We start from the raw sequence: 7901 nt of genomic DNA, 5'->3' as shown, positions 1-7901 counted from the left end.
GTGACGGCGACGACGGGCGGCGGGGGCGGCGAGGGCGGTAGGGCCGGCGCGTGATGGGCGACGGCGCGGCGGTGGCGGTGATGTCGCGCGAAGAAGTTGGAGAAGAAGTGGTGGTCGATGAAACTGAATTTTTCGTAAGTGCCATATATATAGGAGGGGCCTTTAGTACCGGTTGGAGCCACCAACCAGTACTAAAGGCCAATTTTTGCCAGGCCAAGGGGCGGGAAGCGGACCCCTTTAGTACCGGTTCTTGCCACGAACCGGTACTAAAGGCCCACTCATTAGTACAGGTTGGAGCCACCAACCGATACTAATGGTTGTGCGCTGCCACCGATGGTGCACAATGTTTAGTCCCACCTCACCGAGCGAAGGGCAGCCGCACTGGTTTATAAACCCAGCCGCAGCTGCTCATTCGAACTTCTCTATATAGCAGGCTTCTGGGCCTAACTATGGCGCGCTGTCCTATGAGCCTGCTGGCCCTTCTGGGCCTGAATATGCACACCCTAGGTCTGGCAGGCCCACTGGACAGCGCCCCAACAAATTTTTTATATAGTTTTTTCTTTTCTGCATTATTTATTTTCTTCTATTTATTTTTGAGTAATTTTTATATATTTTTTTCTTTTCTGCATTATTTATTTTCTCCTATTTATTTTTGAGTAATTTTTTATATAGTTTTTTCTTTTCTGCTTTATTTATTTTCTTCTATTTATTTCCGAGTAGTTTTTTTTGTATTTAGTTTCTTTGTGACCCTCTCTACTCTTTCGCACATCCTATGCGGGTGAAATGATGATACCATGGCAAGTTTCAACATTTTCAGAGTTCATTTTGTAGTGATTTTCAATTTCACGGTCATTTAGCTCTCTAAACAATTCGATAAATGACTGAAAAACAACAAATGATGTCACAACGTGTTGGAAATTGATGACACCGCTTTGAATGTTGCATAATGAACGCAAAAGAAGTCAGGATTTCAAATAAGTATAAAAACATTGAAGTGCCCGTGTAACAGATGAGTTCTCATCCGAAACCCTGATACTCCGAAAGAGATGGTCCAGTTTGTACACGAAGTGCGTCGAGTTTTTGTCGTGACCCTCTCTACTCTTTCGCACATGCTATACGGGTGAAATGATGATACCGTGGCAAGTTTCAACATTTTCAGAGTTCATTTTGTAGTGATTTTCAATTTCACGGTCATTTAGCTCTCTGAACAATTCGGTAAATGACTGAAAAACAGCAAATGATGTCAGAACATGTTGGAAATTGATGACGTCTCTTTGAATGCTGCATACTGAACGCAAAAGAAGTCGGGATTTCAAATAAGTATAAAAAACATTGAAGTGCCTGTTTAATAGATGAGATCTCGTCCGAAACCTGATACTCCGAAAGAGATTGTCCAGTTTGTATACGAAGTGCATCCAATTTTTGCCGTGACCCTCTCTACTCTTTCGCACATGCTATGCGGGTGAAATGATGATACCATGGCATGTTTCAACATTTTCAGAGTTCATTTTGTAGTGATTTTCAATTTCACGGTCATTTAGCTCTCTAAACAATTCGGTAAATGACTGAAAAACAGCAAATGATGTCAAAACGTGTTGGAAATTGATGACGTTGCTTTGAATGATGCATACTGAACGCAAAAAAGTCGGGATTTCAAATAATTTTAAAAAACATTGAAGTGCCTGTGTAACAGATGAGTTCTCGTCCGAAACCCTGATACTCTGAAAGACATTGTCCAGTTTGTACATGAAGTACGTCCAGTTTTTGCCGTGACCCTCTCTACTCTTTCGCACATGCTATGCGGGTGAAATGATGATACCATGGCAAGTTTCAATATTTTCAGAGTTCATTTTGTAGTGATTTTCAATTTCACGGTCATTTAGCTCTCTAAACAATTCGGTAAATGACTGAAAAACAGTAAATGATGTCAGAACATGTTGGAAATTGATGACGTTGCTTTGAATGCTGCATACTGAACGCAAAAAAGTCGGGATTTCAAATAAGTTTAAAAAACATTGAAGTGCCCGTGTAACAGATGAGTTCTCGTCTGAAACCCTGATACCCCGAAAGACATTGTCCAGTTTGTACACGAAGTGCGTCCAGTTTTTGCCGTGACCTTCTCTACTCTTTCGCACATGCTATGCGGGTGAAATGATGATACCATGGCAAGTTTCAATATTTTCAGAGTTCATTTTGTAGTGATTTTCAATTTCACGGTCATTTAGTTCTCTAAACAATTCGGTAAATGACTGAAAAACAACAAATGATGTCAGAACATGTTGGAAATTGATGACGTCACTTTGAATGATGCATACTGAACGCAAAAAAAATCTGGAGATCAAATAAGTTTAAAAAACATTGAAGTGCCCATGTAACAGATGAGTTCTCGTCTGAAACCCTGATACTCCGAAAGACATTGTCTAGTTTGTACACGAAGTGCGTCCAGTTTTTGCCGTGACCCTCTCTACTCTTTCGCACATGCTATGCGGGTGAAATGATGATACCATGGCAAGTTTCAATATTTTCAGAGTTCATTTTGTAGTGATTTTCAATTTCACGGTCATTTAGCTCTCTAAACAATTCGGTAAATAACTGAAAAACAACAAATGATGTCAGAACATGTTGGAAATTGATGACGTCGCTTTGAATGCTGCATACTGATCACAAGAAGTCCGGAGTTCAAATAAGTTATTAAAAATAAAAAAGAGGTGCAATGCTGATTAATTAGCTTCAAGCCTTTCGGAATAGTGTAGACTGCATTGCACATAGCTCCGTGCAATCTATGCTATTCTGAAAGGCTTGAATCTAAGCAACATGCAGGTGAGCATTGCGCCTCTCCTTCATCGTCTCTGCACTCATGGCTTATAAACCGCTCATATTGCCTTCTCTTGGCGAGGTGGGACTAAAAATCAGCTTACTAAGAAACTCTAGTACCGGTTCATGCCATGAACCAGTAATAAAGGTCTTCGTGGGGGCTCCAGCCTGACCACAGCCTGACACAGCCTCATTAGTACCGGTTCATGGCATGAACCAGTACTAAAGGTTTCCCACGAACCGTTACTAATGATGTCCGCCCGCCTAGCCGTTGGAACCGACACTAATGGACACATTAGTGCCGGCTCAAATTCAAACCGGCACAAATGTGCTTCACATTTGATCCTTTTTCTACTAGTTTTACGTAATCGAATATCAGTATATATTCAATAATGTCAATGCCATGCTCATGATTATTTCCTGGATTAAATTAATAAAAAAATGCTAATATAGTCAACAGAATGTGACAAATAGTGCTGGGCGTACACCCTTGCAAAAAACTAGGATCTGGTTAGCTGGGAGACCTAACCTCACCGGCTCCTGACAAAACTAAAGCTTGCCATACTTTGTCAGTTATATGAAGCCGGAGGACGAAAGCAGGATATGCCACCATCCACTCTGCTAGGGGATGCCTTCGAATACCACCTTTAAAACATGAAGACACAACCAGATTCGACCAAATGACTCCCCATTGGCCTCTTCGCCGTTGACGAGCTCGACTAAGGGTTAGGCGAACTTTATTCCTGACCTGCACAACGCCACTTCTCCTCCCCTCTACCTGTAGATCGTTGCTTTCTTCCTTCTATGTTAGCTCTGCCAGTGGGAGAGTGCAGGGAGGCTTGATCTACCAGTGGATACACTAGTGCAGAACCGGGCAATAGCACCGGTTCGTAAGGCCCTTTAGTGTCGGTTCGGTAACCGGCACTAAAGTGTGGGCACTAAAGGCCCCCCTTTAGTACCGGTTCAGCACGAACCGGTGCTAAAGGGCAACCACGTGGCACGAGCCAGCTCCGGGGGCAGGGAGCCCTTTAGTACCGGTTGGTGACACCAACCGGTATTAAAAGGTTGGGGGTTTTTGGGTTTATGATTTCTTTTTCATTTAATTTTGTGTTTTCCATTTAATTCTTTTTCGTTTGCTGCTATTTTACGATACTACATATTGTACACGTTATGCATATATATAAATAGATTTTCTTGTAGAACCGATTATATATATATATATATCATCGAATGTCTCACAACCACCCTTAATTAATTCACACATATATACACAAATGTATATATATATATATACAATTAGCTAGCTATATAAAATTTCTCCTAATTGGTGCCTTCGGAGCCAGTGGCATTAGCCTATTGGTGCCTTCGGAGCACGATGACAATTGGAAGTGGTTCATGGGGACGGTAGCGGGTAATAGTATTCTCCTTTGGGATCTATGACCTGGTCGAGCAAAAATCCCGCTATTTCCTCTTGAATTGCTTCTATGCGCTCCTTTGCTAGGAGCTGCTCCCGCACCTCTTTGAACTGTTAAGAAGGAGATCAATATGCATGTGTATTAGTTGTGTGACTAGATATCGATAATGGTGTAAAAATTGTGAATAGTGTTCTGACAAACGTACCCACTCTTGTCTTTGAGATCTGCTCCTTTCGAACGCCATCATGCGAATGTTCTCACAAACGTAGTATGCACACATATTATTCCCCGGCGCCTCCTTCAGGGCCTTTAAGAGAATGAAATTTGATCTGATAATAATTAATCAAGCATGATAATTAAAGAGATGGCAGCTAGCTAGCTAGTACTACTTAATTACTTACCTTGGGTCGATACCATTTCATCTTTCGTTTACATTGGCCTGGAGTGACGCTGATGAACTTTGCCCAAGCCCTGCCCGCCGAGAAATAAAATGAATAAAGGGGTTATTAAATAGTTCATATCAGGAATTGACGAACTAAATAGGTCAAGATATAGTTAATAATGATTGAAATTACCTGTTGACTATCCCAAACAAGATGGTGTAGTCACTTGCTTTTTTAAGTAGTGAGTCCGGTATTTTAACTGTTTCTTCATCAACTTTAATGATTAACAAGATCCAGTGAAATCTGCATGCACACACGTTTGCATGTCTTAATTAAGCGGGCATATGTAAGCAAAAACATGTAGTTAGCTAGTAGGCTAAACAGAATTTGTAGTACAAGATAGTGTGACTCACTCGAAGTTGTAAGGAAGTAGTATATCTTCATTGGTATTGAGGCGCTTGAAGAACTCTAGCATGCTTTCCTCTACACTTTTTTCATAATATGGATCTAATTTCCATGTGTATTCATTAATGCTATTTGGGTCAATGAACCCAATGCCATAGCGTCCACCTTTTTTCATTTCATAAATCTTCATCCTGCATAATACCACAGAAAAGAATATAGTGAGGATAATTACAGGTAATGATTGATCAAAATGATCACTACAACTAGCTTGAGACTTAAATTACAGAAAGAAATCACTTACAGACAATAGCAACTGACGATAGATTTGTCGAGTGCGTCTTGATTGTATAACTGAAATAGTTTTGAATACTCAACAGACACAGCTTTCTCATGGTAGTAATGATCCTTCTTGACATTCACCATGAGGGACTCTCGATTGGAAATCTTGGTAATGTCCATGTACCATTGATGCAATTCATACATTCTCGTTGGGAGCTACTTGACCTCGTCTGGCTCGACCAAAGGTTGGCCCCGGACATATTTCCGTTTTATTTCCTCCTCTCTAAGCTGAGACATGGGCTCGATGTCGAGGAGTTGTCCAATAGTGATCATGAGCCTTTCAGCCTGCTCAATATGCTCCTCGGTTATTACCACATCGCCCAGCCCGGGAATGTTAACGGTTTGCCCACAATAATATTGGGCGTGCATACTCTCATGTGTTGTTGGCACAACAAGCGGGGGGTTGATTGCGCCGCCTGTTCTCCCAGCTTGGGAACGGTTTTACCGCTCCTTTTGCCAGCTGATTTGCTCGAGCTCGAGCTCGCCTCTTTCTATAGACGTGCTCGATTTAACTTCCTGAGGTGGCGCTCATAGTCAGTGTCAACAGGCTTGGGAGCTGGTGGTCTAGCCATACGAATGAAGTGGTCAATCTTTTCCTCAGGCACTTTCTCCCTTGGTGGCGGTGGTGGTTTCGGTGCAAAATGGGCTTCCACCTCGGCCTTCGATATGGCTACGTTTTCCTCCTCAGACTTGTCGTAAGGCCTCTGCGGAAGAGGCGCGAGGCTGCTTGGACCATATTGAAATCGCTTGCCCGCTTGTACCTCCAGTACTACCTCGACTTGTACCGCTACAGACCATAGCTGAGGCGGCTCTCTTCCGTGATTGCTGAGGCGGCGAAGATGGCTGACGTGGCTGAGTTGGAGGAGGAGTGGCCTGAAGCTATGCCGGACTTGGAGGAGGAGTGGCCTGATGCTTTGCCAGACTTGGAGGAGGAGGAGTGGCCTGAAGCTGTGCCGGACTTGGAGGAGGAGTGGCCTGACGCGTTGGCGGACTTGGAGGAGCGGGAGTCTGCTGACTCGGTGGCGGACTTCGACGAGGAGTCGGATGACACGGTGTCGGTGGCCTTCGAAAGATGATGCAATCCTTTCTCCATAGGATGATACGATGGTTGGCCTCTCCCAGTGTGTGCTCCTCGTCACCTCCAGGAATGTCAAGCCCTAGCCCCGAATATTGGTCCACCACCTTATCAACCAAGACACGAGCATAGCCCGCTAGAATTGGGTTGCAATGGAAGGTTGCCTCAGGGGGATTTGTAAAAGCAATGGCATCCGCCACCTTCATGGATATGTTCTTCATTTTGAAGTGTAGCTTGCAGTTAGTGTTCTCCATGATGTCATCCACCGGGTAGCTATCCAGCAATGTGTCACCCGGGGCGGAACCCACGGTGCTTCTCGGCATGGATGGGACGGTGCTATCCAATGCTGGATCATCCGCTAGCCGCTGCAGCTGCTGAGACCCCCTTTGCTGGCTAAGTGAGTCGATCTTCTCCTGCTGCCGCTGGAATTTGACTGCCAAGTCCGCGTGCGCTGATTCTAGGCCTTGAAGGTGTTCATAGTCCAGCTTCCTCTACTCCTCCTCCATCTTCCTCTTCTTCTCCTTCGCAATCTTCTTTCTCGCATGGGTTCTGTAGTCGCGTTCCAGTCTGAAAACTCCTCATACCACGGAATAGCGCCCTTGCCTCGTGTTCTTCCCGGGTGTTCAGGATTTCCCAGGGCACGCGTAAGCTCGTCGTTCTCTCTGTTGGGCTCGAACACCCCCGATCGAGCCTCTTCTATTGCAACAAGTAGCTTATCTTCAGCTCCGTCCAGACATGCCTTCTTCGAAACTTTGCCTGTCTTCGGGTCCAACTCCCCCCATGCGCATAGAACCAAGTCCTGCACCTGGGGGGGCAGCTCAATGTTTCTGGAGTGACACCTGCATCCTCCATCTCTTTCTCAGACTTATCCCACTTAGGCATTCCCACCGCTTAGCCACCTGGCCCCAACTTATAGAACTTATCCTTTTTTGCGGCATTGGCCTTGTTTATTCTCGACCATTCCTTAGATAATTCTAATTCCTTGAATTTCACGAAATTGTCCCAATGAGCACTTTGCTTCTCTAGTGTTCCCTTGAATACTGGAGTCTTCTTTCCTCCCTTGATGTACTAGTCCCATACACGATTCTTGTGGTTGTTGAATGCAACCGCCATCTTCCTAAGAGCAGCGTCCTTGACTTTCTCCACATCTGCATCTGTGAAATGATCTGGTAGGGTGAAATGTTCCATGAGCGTTTCCCAAAGCAGAAGTTTTTGTCTGTCGTCGACAAAAGTAAGATCTGGACGTGGCTTTGCTGGCTCTCGCCATTCTTCAAGGGAGATCGGGAGTTGGTCCTTCACAAGAACTCCGCACTGACGAATGAACTTGTCCGCAATCTTCTTAGGCGCTAATGGTTCACCATTAGGTTTGATGGCCTCGATATTGTACTTTACGCCCTCCTTCAACTTTTTGTTCAGGCCTCGTACTGTCCTGCTGCCTGAAGATTTGCTCGATTCGGATGGCTGAAAGAA

The sequence above is a fragment of the Triticum dicoccoides genome, chromosome 7A, assembly GCF_002162155.2.
Source record: "Triticum dicoccoides isolate Atlit2015 ecotype Zavitan chromosome 7A, WEW_v2.0, whole genome shotgun sequence".
NCBI classification, from domain to species: domain Eukaryota; kingdom Viridiplantae; phylum Streptophyta; class Magnoliopsida; order Poales; family Poaceae; genus Triticum; species Triticum dicoccoides.
The sequence above is the reverse complement of the archived record's forward strand: the minus strand, read 5'-3'. Positions refer to the sequence as shown.